This window comes from Rana temporaria, chromosome 9, assembly GCF_905171775.1.
Source record: "Rana temporaria chromosome 9, aRanTem1.1, whole genome shotgun sequence".
Taxonomy (NCBI): Eukaryota; Metazoa; Chordata; class Amphibia; order Anura; family Ranidae; genus Rana; species Rana temporaria.
Window position 1 is genome coordinate 172,292,216 of NC_053497.1, and position 14,726 is coordinate 172,306,941.

General features: G+C 51.2%; 1 protein-coding gene across 4 annotated transcripts in view; it reads left to right on the plus strand.

The window, feature by feature from the left end:
- Window positions 1-5,676: 5,676 nt before the first annotated feature.
- The window catches only part of BCORL1 (BCL6 corepressor like 1), a 125,011-nt gene continuing 115,961 nt past the window's right edge, over window positions 5,677-14,726 (plus strand). For all 4 annotated transcript variants that reach the window (XM_040325022.1, XM_040325024.1, XM_040325023.1 and 1 more), the window contains exon 1: window positions 5,677-5,808. The gene's annotated coding sequence lies outside the window, so the exon portion shown is untranslated. The remainder of the gene's footprint in view (window positions 5,809-14,726) is intronic.

Sequence of the window (14,726 nt, forward strand, 5' to 3'; positions counted from 1 at the left end):
TGTTTGTAGGTTGACCACGTATTTTGTTTCTGAGCCCACAATGGATGCGTAAAATGGTGAACGCCAAAAAAAGGCGCAATGGGTGTGTCGCTGGTCCCTGCCCTGTAAAAGAAGGGCCCTGCCCTGACTCCCCCGACAAGGGCAAGGTCCACCTAGCCCAAACGTCCTGGCGTACCCCTCTCCTCCTGGCCAGCCAAAGCCCACTACCTTTCCGTTGACCTCCAATGTAAATCTATCAAGCATGCCGTGGCGGTGTGCTGTAGGTGGTGGGCATGGCGTGTGTGTGCGTTGCGCGTGCGGTGTGTGTGCATTGCGCATGCGTTGTGTGTGCGTTGTGTGTGCGCTGCGCGTGCATTGTGTGTGCGTGTGCGTTGTGCGTGCGTTGCGCGTGCGTTGTCGGGTTGTGTAGAATCCGAGTGACGGATCTGTTGCGGTGTAGTCGGGTGTCACGTTGTTATTCCTCCGGCATCTTTCCAAGGTTTCTGTGTAATTTATGGCGCGGTGTCACGCGGAGGGTTGGATTCTCTGCTTGGATGCATGGAGTTTGTATGTTTTCCTCATGGTGGTCGGCCTTTGCCTCCATACTTCCACCATGGCCGCCCTCAGACTTGTACTGGGAGGGGGAGAGAGGCGGACCAGTAAAAAAGACTACTGGTGTGTAAACAGCAAAGCGCGTGCAGACGTCGCTGAGAGCGAAGGAGGGACCCCGGGAGGGATGGGGGGGGGGGGCAGCGGGTGTGCGCTGGAGGTGGGTGGTTGGAGGAGGACTATCATAGCACCTTACAGACAGCGCAATCAGGACAACACTGAACAAAACCTGGAGGTGACCTGATCCATGAGGGAATGCATAGAGAAATATAATGAGGGTGTTCCTAAAACCCTTCCTACCCCTCCCCCATTGGGCTGCGAGTACACCCCGTCACCTTCCACCTACTCCCAGTGTACCCCTCTTCCCCCACCCAGGATGTAATGTGTACCCCCCCCATCCTCCCAGGACCTAGTGTACCCCTCTTCCCCCCCACCCAGGATGTAATGTGTACCCCCCCATCCTCCCAGGACATAGTGTACCCCTCTTCCCCCCACCCAGGATGTAATGTGTACCCCTCTTCCCCCCCCACCCAGGATGTAATGTGTACCCCCCCATCCTCCCAGGACATAGTGTACCCCTCTTCCCCCCACCATGTAATGTGTACCCCCCATCCTCCCAGGATGTAGCTTGTACCCCCCACCCCAAGATGCAGTGTGTACCCCCCCCCAAGATACAGTGTGTACCCCCTTCCACCAGGTTGCAGTGTGTACTCCCCTAGGATGCAGTGTGCACCCCCCCCACCCCAGGATGCAGTGTGTACCCCCACCCCAGGATGCAGTGTGTACCCCCACCCCAGGATGCAGTGTGTACCCCCCCCCAGGATACAGTGTGTACCCCCCCCCCCAGGATACAGTGTGTACCCCCACCCCAGGATGCAGTGTGAACCCTCCCCCCTAGGATGCAGTGTGTACCCCCACCCCAGGATGCACTGTGTACCCCACCTGGATGCAGTGTGTACCCCCACCCCAGGATGCAGTGTGTACCCCCACCCCAGGATGCAGTGTGAACCCTCCCCCCCAGGATGCAGTGTGTACCCCCACCCCAGGATGCACTGTGTACCCCACCTGGATGCAGTGTGTACCCCCACCCCAGGATGCAGTGTGTACCCCCACCCCAGGATGCAGTGTGAACCCTCCCCCCCAGGATGCAGTGTGAACCCTCCCACTCCCCCACCCCAGGATGCAGTGCGTTCCTTCCTCCCCACCCCCCAGGATGCAGTGTGTATCCCACCCAGGATGCAGTGTGTATCCCCCCCCCAGCCAAGAATGCAGTGTGTACCCCCACCCCCCAGGATGCAGTGCGAACCCTCCTCCCCCACCCCATGATGCAGTGTGTACCCCCCCAGGATGCAGTATCTACCCCCCCCCATGCAGTGTGTACCCCCCAGCCAAGGATGCAGTGTGTATCCCCCCCACCCCAGGATGCAGTGTGTAACCCCCCCCCCAGCCAAGGATGCAGTGTGTACCCCCCCCCCAGGATGCAGTATCTACCCCCCCCCCCAGGATACAGTGTGTACCCCCCCCAGGATACAGTGTGTACCCCCCCCCCGGATACAGTGTGTACCCCCCCCCCCAGGATACAGTGTGTACCCCCCCCAGGATGCAGTGTGTACCCCCCCCCCCCCAGGATACAGTGTGTACCCCCCCCCCCGGATACAGTGTGTAACCTAGCCCCCCCCTTCTCAATACCAGGGTGCAGTGTCCCCCAATCTCGGACAGTGTAGGTCGGTATCATACAATGACACCATTGTCCTCTCTCTCGGTCTCGGAGCCTCGTGTATCAGTGGGAAGTGAGAACTGTCTGTACTCCACCCCGACCGCCAATCACACTGTCCGGTGTGTGGCCCGGGGCGGGGTGATCGGTGTACACGGAGATGATCGCACCGATGTGTCCGGGCGGGGAGGATCCTCCACCACCGATCACACCGATCTCCTCCTCCCCGCACCGATCACACCGATCTCCTCCTCCCCGCACCGATCTCCCCGCACCGATCACACCGATCTCCTCCTCCCCGCACCGATCTCCCCGCACCGATCACACCGATCTCCTCCTCCCCGCACCGATGGGGGGGGCACAGTATGGGGCTTATAGTATAGGGGGGCACAGTATGGGGCTTATAGTACGGGGGTTACAGTATAGGGGGGCATAATACGGGGGCTTACAATACATGGGGCACAGTATGGGGGATTACAGTATAGGGGCACAGTATGGGGTTTATAGTATAGGGGGCACAGTATGGGGGTTACAGTATAGGGGGGCACATTACGGGGTTTACAGTATAGGGGGGCACAGTACGGGGGTTACAGTATAGGGGGCACAGTACGGGGTTTACAGTATAGGGGGGCACAGTACGGAGGGGTTACAGTATAGGGGGGCACAGTACGGGGTTACAGTATAGGAGGGCACAGTACGGAGGGGTTACAGTATAGGAGGGCACAGTACGGGGTTTACAGTATAGGGGGGCACAGTACGGGGGGGTTACAGTATAGGGGGGCACAGTACGGGGTTTACAGTATAGGGGGGCACAGTACGGAGGGGTTACAGTATAGGGGGGCACAGTACGGGGTTACAGTATAGGGGGCACAGTACCGAGGGTTTACAGTATAGGGGGGCACAGTATGGGGCTTATAGTACGGGGGTTACAGTATAGGGGGGCACAGTACAGGGGTTACAGTATAGGGGGGCACAGTACGGGGCTTATAGTACGGGGGTTACAGTATAGGGGGCACAGCACGGGGGTTACAGTATAGGGGGGCACAGTATGGGGCTTATAGTACGGGGGTTACAGTATAGGGGGCACAGCACGGGGGTTACAGTATAGGGGGCACAGTATGGGGCTTATAGTACAGGGGTTACAGTATAGGGGGGCACAGTACAGGGGTTACAGTATAGGGGGGCACAGTACGGGGGTTACAGTATAGGGGGGCACAGTATGGGGCTTATAGTACGGGGGTTACAGTATAGGGGGCACAGCACGGGGGTTACAGTATAGGGGGGCACAGTATGGGGCTTATAGTACAGGGGTTACAGTATAGGGGGGCACAGTACGGGGGTTACAGTATAGGGGGGCACAGTACGGAGGGGTTACAGTATAGGGGGCACAGTACGGGGGTTACAGTATAGGGGGGCACACTATGGGGCTTACAGTATAGGGGGGCACAGTACGGAGGGGTTACAGTATAGGGGGGCACAGTATGGGGCTTATAGTACGGGGGTTACAGTATAGGGGGGCACAGTACGGGGTTTACAGTATAGGGGGGCACAGTACAGGGGTTACAGTATAGGGGGGCACAGTACAGGGGTTACAGTATAGGGGGGAACAGTACGGGGGTTACAGTATAGGGGGCATAGTACGGGGGCTTACAATACATAGGGGGGCACAGTATGAGGGATTACAGTATAGGGGCACAGTATGGGGTTTATTGTATAGGGGGGCACAGTATGGGGCTTATAGTACGGGGGTTACAGTATAGGGGGGCATAGTACGGGGGCTTACAATACATGGGGCACAGTATGGGGGATTACAGTATAGGGGCACAGTATGGGCTTTATAGTATAGGGGGGACAGTATGGGGTTTATAGTATAGGGGGCACAGTACGGGGTTTACAGTATAGGGTGGCACAGTACGGAGGGGTTACAGTATAGGAGGGCACAGTACGGGGGGGGGTTACAGTATAGGGGGCACAGTACGGGGGGGGGGGGACAGTATAGGGGTGCACAGTACAGGGTTTTTTAGTATAGGGGGCACAGTATAGGGGTGCACAGTACAGGGTTTATAGTATAGGGGGAACAGTATAGGGGTGCACAGTACAGGGTTTATAGTATAGGGGGAACAGTACGGGGGAGGTGTTACAGTATAGGGGGGCACAGTATGGAGGTGTTACAGTATAGGGGGGCACAGTACGGGGGGGTTACAGTATAGGGGGCACAGTATGGAGGTGTTACAGTATAGGGGGGCACAGTATTGGATTGGGCACATTACGGGGTGTTACAATACAGGGAGGTAATGGAGGAGTATAGTACAAGGGGGTTACATGGAGGATAGAGAGGGGTTGAGTACATGGGGGAACAGTGCCAGGGGTTACAATATGGGGGGGGGGGACAGTCCCGGAGGGTTACAGTACAGTGGGATATAACTGGGTATAGTAAATGGGGGGGGGGGGCAAAGTGCAGGGGAGTTATAGTACAAGGGGGTGTTACAGTACAAGGGGGTTATGGAGGGGTATAGTGCAGGGGGGTTACAGTATTGGGGTGTTACAGTAGAAGGGGGCACAGTGGAGGGGGTTACGGTACAAAGGGGGGCACAGTAGGGGGGTGTCACAGTACAGGGGGGGAAAGTACCGGGGAAGGGGGCACAGGGGAGGAGGGTTGTTACAGTACAGGGGTACAGTAGGGGGGTGTTACACTAACAGAGGGAGGCACAATGTGGGGGGGGTTACAGTACAGGGGGGTACAGTAGGGGGGTGTTACAGTACAGGGGTACAGTAGGGGGGTGTTACAGTACAGGGGGACACAGTAGGGGTTGTTACAGTAAAGGAGAAGGAGGCACAATGTGGGGGGGGGGGGTTACAGTAGAAGGGGGCACAGTACTGGGAAAGAGGGCACAGTAGGGGGGCAAAGTACTGGGGAAGGAGGCACAGTAGGGGGTTGTTACAGCACAGGGGGGCACAGTTGGGGGGATGTGGTACGTGGGGTATAGGATATATATATGGGGGGTATATAGCTCTGTATATATATGTATGGTGTTTATAGTTCGGTATGAATGTATATATATGGGGGGTATATAGTTGATTTCCGGAGCGATGTGTACAATATATATAGTTCTGTACGACCTCTCTCTATATATATATTAGTATATAGTATTATACCCCCCCCATATTATGTGTATATAGTTCTCTACCCCCCCCCCCTCTCTTTGCTCCCCCCGGTCTGCTCTGCGCTCCGCTCAGCGATCCCCATTCCCCCCTCCTCCTCCCCCTCTCTCTCGGGGAGGTGCCGTAGCGCACGCTGGGACTTGTAGTCCGGCCCCCCTCGCTCCTCCATTGGGTACAGTGGTGGGCGGGTCGGTCCCCGGACTACACTTCCCGTCACGCCCCGCGGCCTGGCTGGCTGCTCTCGTTCGGTGCTCAGTGTCTCCGGCGGAGCTTCTTCTTCTGTCCGACACCCGCCGACCTCCCCCCGGCCCGGCCCTGGAGCGAGGAGAGCGGACCCGACCGAGGTTAGTGCCCCCAACCGTCCTCCCAACACTCCACTCCTCCTCCTATCCCGTCCCTTCCTTCCTACCTCCGGACCCCGTGTGCCGGCCCGGTGCCCCCCCTGTGTACGGGTCAGCATCCCCCCCCGGGCTCCTCCCCCCTCCACCTGGCCGTGTGTACACCCGACGGGTCACCTCACCTGCGACACCGGCCCGGGGGAGGGGGAGAGACATCGGGACATCGCTCTCCGTATCTACACAGCGGAGGAGACACTTCTAGATACACCCAGAAACTACTTCTCCACACCGGGGGGGAGAGACACACATCGGGGGAAACTTCTACACACACCCAGAGATCATTCTACAGATAATTCCACAGATAATTCTACATACATTGGAAGATATTCCACAGATCATTCTACAATCACATAGATATTCCATAGATAATTCCAGATACATCCAGAGGATATACTTCTAGATACACCCAGAAACTACTTCTCCACACCGGGGGGGAGAGAGACACACATCGGGGGAAACTTCTACACACCCAGAGATCATTCCATAGGTCATTCTACATACATTGGAAGATATTCCACAGATAATTCTACAATCACATAGATATTCCATAGATAATTCTAGATACACCCAGAAACTACTTCTCCACACCGGGGGGGAGAGAGACATCGGGGGAAACTTCTACACACCCAGAGATCTTCCACAGATAATTCCATAGATCATTCTACATACATTGGAAGATATTCCACAGATAATTCTACAATCACATAGATATTCCATAGATAATTCTAGATGCACCCAGAAACTACTTCTCCACACCGGGACACCGGGGGGGGGGGGAGACATCGGGGGAAACTTCTACACACATCCAGAGATACTCCATAGATAATTCTACATACATTGGAAGATATTCCACAGATAATTCTACAATCACACAGATATTCCATAGATAATTCTAGATACATTGGAAGATATTCCATAGATAATTCTAGATACACCCAGAAACTACTTCTCCACACCGAGACACCGGGGGGAGACATGGGGGAAACTTCTACACACATCCAGAGATCATTCTACAGATCATTCCATAGATAATTCTAGATACACCCAGAAACTACTTCTACACACCGAGACACCGGGGGGGAGACATGGGGGAAACTTCTACACACATCCAGAGATACTCCACAGATCATCACACAGATAATTCCCCAGATCTTCCATAGATCATTCTACATACATTGGAAGATATTCCATAGATAATTCTAGATACACCCAGAAACTACTTCTCCACACCGAGACACCGGGGGGGGGGGGAGAGAGACACACATCGGGGGAAACTTCTACACACATCCAGAGATCATTCTACAGATCATTCCATAGATAATTCCATAGATCATTCTACATACATTGGAAGATATTCCACAGATAATTCTAGATACACCCAGAAACTACTTCTCCACACCGGGGGGGGGGGAGACATCCACACATCGGGGGAAACTTCTACACACATCCAGAGATCTTCCACAGATATTCCACAGATCATTCCATAGATAATTCTACATACATTGGAAGATATTCCATAGATAATTCTAGATACACCCAGAAACTACTTCTCCACACCGGGGGGGAGAGACACACATCGGGGGAAACTTCTACACACATCCAGACATCATTCTACAGATCATCACACAGATATTCCACATATCATTCTACATACATTGGAAGATATTCTATAGATAATTCTACATACACCCAGACCTACATCAGGATATACTTCTAGATACACCCAGAAACTACTTCTCCACACCGGGGGGGGAGAGAGCCACACATCGGGGGAAACTTCTACACACACCCAGAGATATTCCACAGATCATTCTACATTCATTGGAAGATATTCCATAGATAATTCTACAATCACACAGATATTCCATAGATAATTCTACATACACCCAGACCTACATCAGGATATACTTCTAGATACACCCAGAAACTACTTCTACACACCGAGACATCGGGGGAAACTTCTACACACATCCAGAGATCATTCCACAGATTATTCTACAATCATCACACAGATATTCCACAGATAATTCTGGATACATCCAGACCTACATCAGGATATACTTCTAGATACACCCAGAAAAACTTCTATATACATGGATACACTGGACATCAGGAGATACATCTAGATTCATCCTGACATGGAGAGAAACTTCTACATACATTGGAAGATATTCCATAGATAATTCTAGATACATCCAGAGCTACATCAGGATATACTTCTAGATACACCCCAAACTACTTCTATATACATAGATACACTGGGCATCAGGAGATACATCTAGATTCATCCAGACATAGAGCGATACATCAAGGGGTACACAGCTAGGTACTTCTACATACATCAGAAGATATTCCACAGATAATTCTAGATACATCCAGAGCTACATCAGGATATACTTCTAGATAAACCCAGAAGAACTTCTACCTACATAGATACACCCCAAACTACTTCTATATACATAGATACACTGGCCATCGGGAGATACGTCTAGATTCATCCAGACATGGAGAGAAACTTCTAGATACATTGGAAGATATTCCACAGATATTTCTAGATACAGCCAGAGCTACATCAGGATATACTTCTAGATACACCCAGAAGAACTTCTATATACACTGGACATCAGGAGTTGCATCTAGATTCATCCAGACATGGAGAGATCCCTCCAGATACACAGCTAGGTACTTCTACATATATCAGAAGATATTCCACAGATAATTCTAAAAAAAATACAGAGCTACATCAGGATATACTTCTAGATACACCCAGAAGAACTTCTACCTACATAGATACACCCCAAACTACTTCTATATACATAGATACACTGGACATCAGGAGATACATCTAGATTCACCCAGACATGGAGAGATACCTCCAGATACATCAGCTAGGTACTTCTACATACATTGGAAGATATTCCACAGATAATTCTAGATACACCCAGAGGATATACTTCTAGATACACCCAGAACTACTTCTATATACATAGATACACTGGACATCAGGAGATGCATCTAGATTTATCCAGACATGGAGAGATGCCTTCAGATACATCAGAAGATACACAGTATGTACTTCTACATACCCAATACATCAGAAGGTACTTCTAGATACCTACATACATCTGGGCATATTTCTAGGTGCATAGAGATACTCTACGTAGATACATCAAGACAAAATTCTAGATCCATTGGTATCTCTAGATCCATAGATACATCAAGAGATACCCCTGGATCCCATAGATCTCGTTGGATCTATAGATTCCTCAAGAGATACCCCTGGATCAATAGATATCTTTAGATGCATCAAGACAAAATTCTAGATCCATAGATACATCAAGTGATGCCCTTGGATCCATCGATACCCTTGGATCCATCGATATCTCTAGATCCATAGATGCATCAAGAGATATCAATGGATCCATAGATATCTTTAAATCCATCAAGACAAAATTCTAGATCAAGAGATACCCATGGATTCATAGATGCATCTAGATCCATAAATACATCAAGACAAAATTCTAGATCCATAGATATCTTTAGATCCATAAATACATCAAGACAAAATTCTAGATCCATAGATATCTTTAGATCCATAGATTCATCAAGAGATACCCCTGGATCCATGGATATCTTTAGATCCATAGATGCATCAAGACAAAATTCTAGATCCATGGATACATCAAGAGATGCCCTGCATCCATAGATGGATCAATACAAAATTCTATGTCAATAGATGCCTTTAGATCCATGGATGCCTCAAGAGATATCACTGGATCCACAGTTGCCTCTAGATCCATAAATACATCAAGCCAAAATTCTAGATCCACAGATACACCAAGAGATGCCCCTGGATCCATATTAACTTTAGATCCATAGATACTTCAAGAGATACTCCTGGATCCATGGCTAACTTTAAATCCATAGATACTTCAAGAGATACTACTGGATCCACAGTTGCCTCTAGATTCATAGATTCATGAAGACAACATTCTAGATCCAAAGATATCTATAGAACCATAGTGACATCAAGAGATACCCCTGGATCCATAGATGCCTCTAGATTCATAGATTCATGAAGACAACGTTCTAGATCCAAAGATATCTATAGAACCATACTGACATCAAGAGATACCCCTGGATCCATAGATGCCTCTAGATTCATAGATTCATGAAGACAACGTTCTAGATCCAAAGATATCTATAGAACCATAGCGACATCAAGAGATACCCCTGGATCCATAGTTGCCTCTAGATTCATAGATGCATCAAGACAACATTCTAGATCCAAAGATATCTATAGATCCATAGTGACCTCAAGAGATACTCCTGGATCCATAAATACATCCAAGAAAATACCCCTGGATCCATAGATGCCTATAGATACATTAAGAGATACCCCTGCATCCATAGATACCTCAAGACACAATTATAGCTCCATAGAAATCTCTAGATCCATAGTGACATCAAGACATGCATCTGGATCCAGAGATGGCTCTAGAAGAGTTGAAGCTTTTATAGCTGCAAAGGGTGGGCCAACTCAATATTGAACCCTACGGACTACGACTGGGATGCCATAGATAACATCTAAATACACAGACACATTAATAGATGCTTCTAGACACATAAGGATATACTTCTAGATCTGTAGAAACATTGAGAGAAGTTTTTACCTAGACAGAGCAAACAATACTTCTAGATCCATAGTTGCATTGAGATCTACTTTTATATCCATAGGTACATCGGGAGATACTTCTACATGCATAGAATCATCTGACGATACTTCGAGATAAATTGGGAAATACTTCTAGATCCATAGCTACTTTGAGAGACACTTTTAGATTCATAGAAACATCTGGAGCTACTTCTTCTAGATACATTTAAACGTCTGGAGAAACTTTCTAGCTACATAGATGTATCTATGCATCTTAAAACTCCTCCCAATATGACAGAGGCCATCACAGATGGCCTCTGGAGATGCCTCCTAGATGAATGGATGGCCTCTGGAGATGCCTCCTAGATGAATGGATGGCCTCTGGAGGTGCCTCCTAGATGAATGGATGGCCTCTGGAGGTGCCTCCTAGATGAATGGATGGCCTCTGGAGATGCCTCCTAGATGAATGGATGGCCTCTGGAGATGCCTCCTAGATGAATGGATGGCCTCTGGAGATGCCTCCTAGATGAATGGATGGCCTCTGGAGATGCCTCCTAGATGAATGGATGGCCTCTGGAGATGCCTCCTAGATGGATTGATGCCTCTGGAGATGCCTCCTAGATGGATGGATGCCTCTGGAGGTGCCTCCTAGATGGATGGATGCCTCTGGAGATGCCTCCTAGATGGATGGATGGCCTCTGGAGATGCCTCCTAGATGGATGGATGCCTCTGGAGATGCCTCCTAGATGGATGGATGGCCTCTGGAGATGCCTCCTAGATGGATGGATGCCTCCTAGATGGATGGATACATCTGGAGGTGCCTCCTAGATGGATGGATGCCTCTGGAGGTGCCTCCTAGATGGATGGATGCCTCTGGAGGTGCCTCCTAGATGGATGGATGCCTCTGGAGGTGCCTCCTAGATGGATGGATGCCTCTGGAGATGCCTCCTAGATGGATGGATGGATGCCTCTGGAGATGCCTCCTAGATGGATGGATGGATACCTCTGGAGATGCCTCCTAGATGGATGGATGCCTCTGGAGGTGCCTCCTAGATGGATGGATACATCTGGAGATACCAGAACATACATAGAAACATTGGAAGATGCTTCTAGAAGAATAGAGAGAGAAAGATGCATACAAAGATACTTCTAGATGAATACAGAGGGGACACATCAGGGGATACTTCTAGATGGATACACGGGGGTTGAATGGAGGGCAGTGCGTTCATATCACAATGAATAGCCAATCACAGGCGATAATCAGGATTTCTACGATAATTTCCGACGGTTAGAAATAGACTGATAGATCCGGAGACGGAGGTATAGGAGAAGAGAAGATGGATCTAGACGCAGCGATTTCATGAAAATCCTGGAAATGGACACGTGGGGGGCGGATGGGAATAGAGTGACAGGCAGGGACTTCTAGAAATATGAAAACGGAGCAGATGTCTTGGATAGCGAAAGGGATTTAGCCAGATAAACCGAGAGATGGGGAGTGATGGAGACAGACAGATATAGCATAGAGAGAGATGGGGATGGGGGGGGGGGGGATATAGAGGAGGGAGGAAGATGGATAGAGGAGAGCGATAGATGGCTATGGATAGAGGGGGGGGGGGGGTGAGAGAGGAGATAGATGGATAGAGGGAGACAGAGTGAGGATGATTGGGGGGGGGGGGGGGAAGAGATGGATAGAGGGAGACTGGGGGGGGGGGGGGGGGAGAGATATGAATGGAGAGAAACAGCGAGAGATGGATAAATAGAGGGAGAGACATTGGGGGGGGGGGATGAATGGAGGGAGACCGGCAGAAAGAGGGAGGGAGACAGAGAGAGGGATGGATGGATGGATGGAGAGAGGGATGGAGGGAGATGGCTAGCGGGAGACAGAGAGATGGGGGGGGGAGAGAGAGGTGGGGGGGGGAGAGAGAGATGAAGGGAGACAGACACAGGGAGAGGGAGGGAGACAGAGATGGATTGAGAGAGAGAGAGGATGGAGAGAGATGGATAGCGGAAGACAGAGATGGGTGAAGGGGGAGAGAGATGGATGGAGGGATTGAGAGAGGATGGGGGGAGAGAGATGGATGGAGGGATTGAGAGAGGATGGGGGGAGAGAGAGGGATAGATGGAGGCAGAGAGAGAGAGACACACAGATGGAGAGATGGGGAGGGGAGAGAGAGAGAGATGGAGGGAGAGGGAGGCATGGGGGGGAGGGAGAGGGATGGATTGAGAGAGATGGATAGTGGAAGACAGAGATGGGTGAAGGGGGAGGGAGAGAGATGGGATGGAGGGATTGAGAGAGGATGGGAGGGGGGAGAGGGATGGATAGATGGAGGCAGAGAGAGACACAGATAGAGAGATGGATGGGGGGGGGGGGTGGAGGAGAGAGAGCGATGGATTGGGAGAGAGAGAGCGATGGATTGGGAGAGAGAGAGAGATGGATGGATGGAGAGAGAGAGATGGGTGAAAGGGGGGGAGAGAGAGAGCGATGGAGGGAGACAGACAGATGGATGGGGGGGGGGGGGGAGAGAGATGGGAGGGAGACTGAGAGATGGGGGGGGGTGGAGAGAGATGGGAGGGAGACTGAGAGATGGGGGGGGGGGGTTAGGTGAAGGGAGACAGACAGAGATGGGGAGGGATGTATAGAGAGTGAGAGACAGAGAGAGATGGATGGATTGAGACAAAAAGAGAGATGGCTGAACAGAGGCGGAGAGATAAACAGATTGAGATGGGGGGCGGAGGAATGCATAGAGAGAGAGAGAGAGGTAAATAGAGAGTTATGCAGATAGATGGATTGATAGTTGATAATTTGGATATAGTAGTAAGAGGTAAGTAGTGACCGCTTGAACCCAGTCGGGCAGGTTGGTAGGTGGTTGTCGGGTGGTAGGTGGTTGGTAGGTGAGTGTCAGGCGGGTTGGTAGATAGTTGTCGGGTAGGTTGGTAGGGGAGTGTCTCGGCAGGTTGGTAGGTGGTTGTCGGGTGGGGTGGTAGGTGAGTGTCAGGCGGGTTGGTAGGTGGTTGTCGGGTGGGTTGTTAGGGGAGTGTCTGGGCAGGTTGGTAGGTGGTTGCAGGTTGGTAGGTGGTTGTCGGGTGGGGTGGTTGGTAGGTAGGTGAGCGTCAGGCGGGTTGGTAGGTGGTTGTGGGGTGGTAGGTGGTTGTCGGGTGGGGTGGTAGGTGAGTGTCAGGCGGGTTGGTAGGTGGTTGTGGGGTGGTTGGTATGTGAGTGCCAGGCGGGTTGGTAGGTGGTTGTCGGGTGGGGTGGTTGGTAGGTGAGTGTCAGGCGAGTTGGTAGGTGGTTGTAGGGTGGTTGGTAGGTGAGTGTCAGGCGAGTTGGTAGGTGGTTGTAGGGTGGTTGGTAGGTGAGTGTCAGGCGAGTTGGTAGGTGGTTGTAGGGTGGTTGGTAGGTGAGTGTCAGGCGGGTTGGTAGGTGGTTGTAGGGTGGTTGGTAGGTGAGTGTCAGGCGGGTTGGTAGGTGGTTGTAGGGTGGTTGGTAGGTGAGTGTCAGGCGGGTTGGTAGGTGGTTGTCGGGTGGTAGGTGAGTGTCAGGCTGGTTGGTAGGTGGTTGTAGGTTGGTAGGTGAGGTGTCAGGCGGGTTGGTAGGTGGTTGTAGGGTGGTTGGTAGGTGAGTGTCAGGTGGGTTGGTAGGTGGTTGTGGGGTGGTTGGTATGTGAGTGCAGGCGGGTTGGTAGGTGGTTGTCGGGTGGGGTGGTTGGTAGGTGAGTGTCAGGCGGTTGGTAGGTGGTTGTAGGGTGGTTGGTAGGTGAGTGTCAGGCGAGTTGGTAGGTGGTTGTAGGGTGGTTGGTAGGTGAGTGTCAGGCGAGTTGGTAGGTGGTTGTAGGGTGGTTGGTAGGTGAGTGTCAGGCGAGTTGGTAGGTGGTTGTAGGGTGGTTGGTAGGTGAGTGTCAGGCAGGTTGGTAGGTGGTTGTAGGGTGGTTGGTAGGTGAGTGTCAGGCGGGTTGGTAGGTGGTTGTAGGGTGGTTGGTAGGTGAGTGTCAGGCGAGTTGGTAGGTGGTTGTAGGGTGGTTGGTAGGTGAGTGTCAGGCGAGTTGGTAGGTGGTTGTAGGGTGGTTGGTAGGTGAGTGTCAGGCGGGTTGGTAGGTGGTTGTCGGGTGGTAGGTGAGTGTCAGGCTGGTTGGTAGGTGGTTGTAGGTTGGTAGGTGAGGTGTCAGGCGGGTTGGTAGGTGGTTGTAGGTTGGTAGGTGAGTGTCAGGCGAGT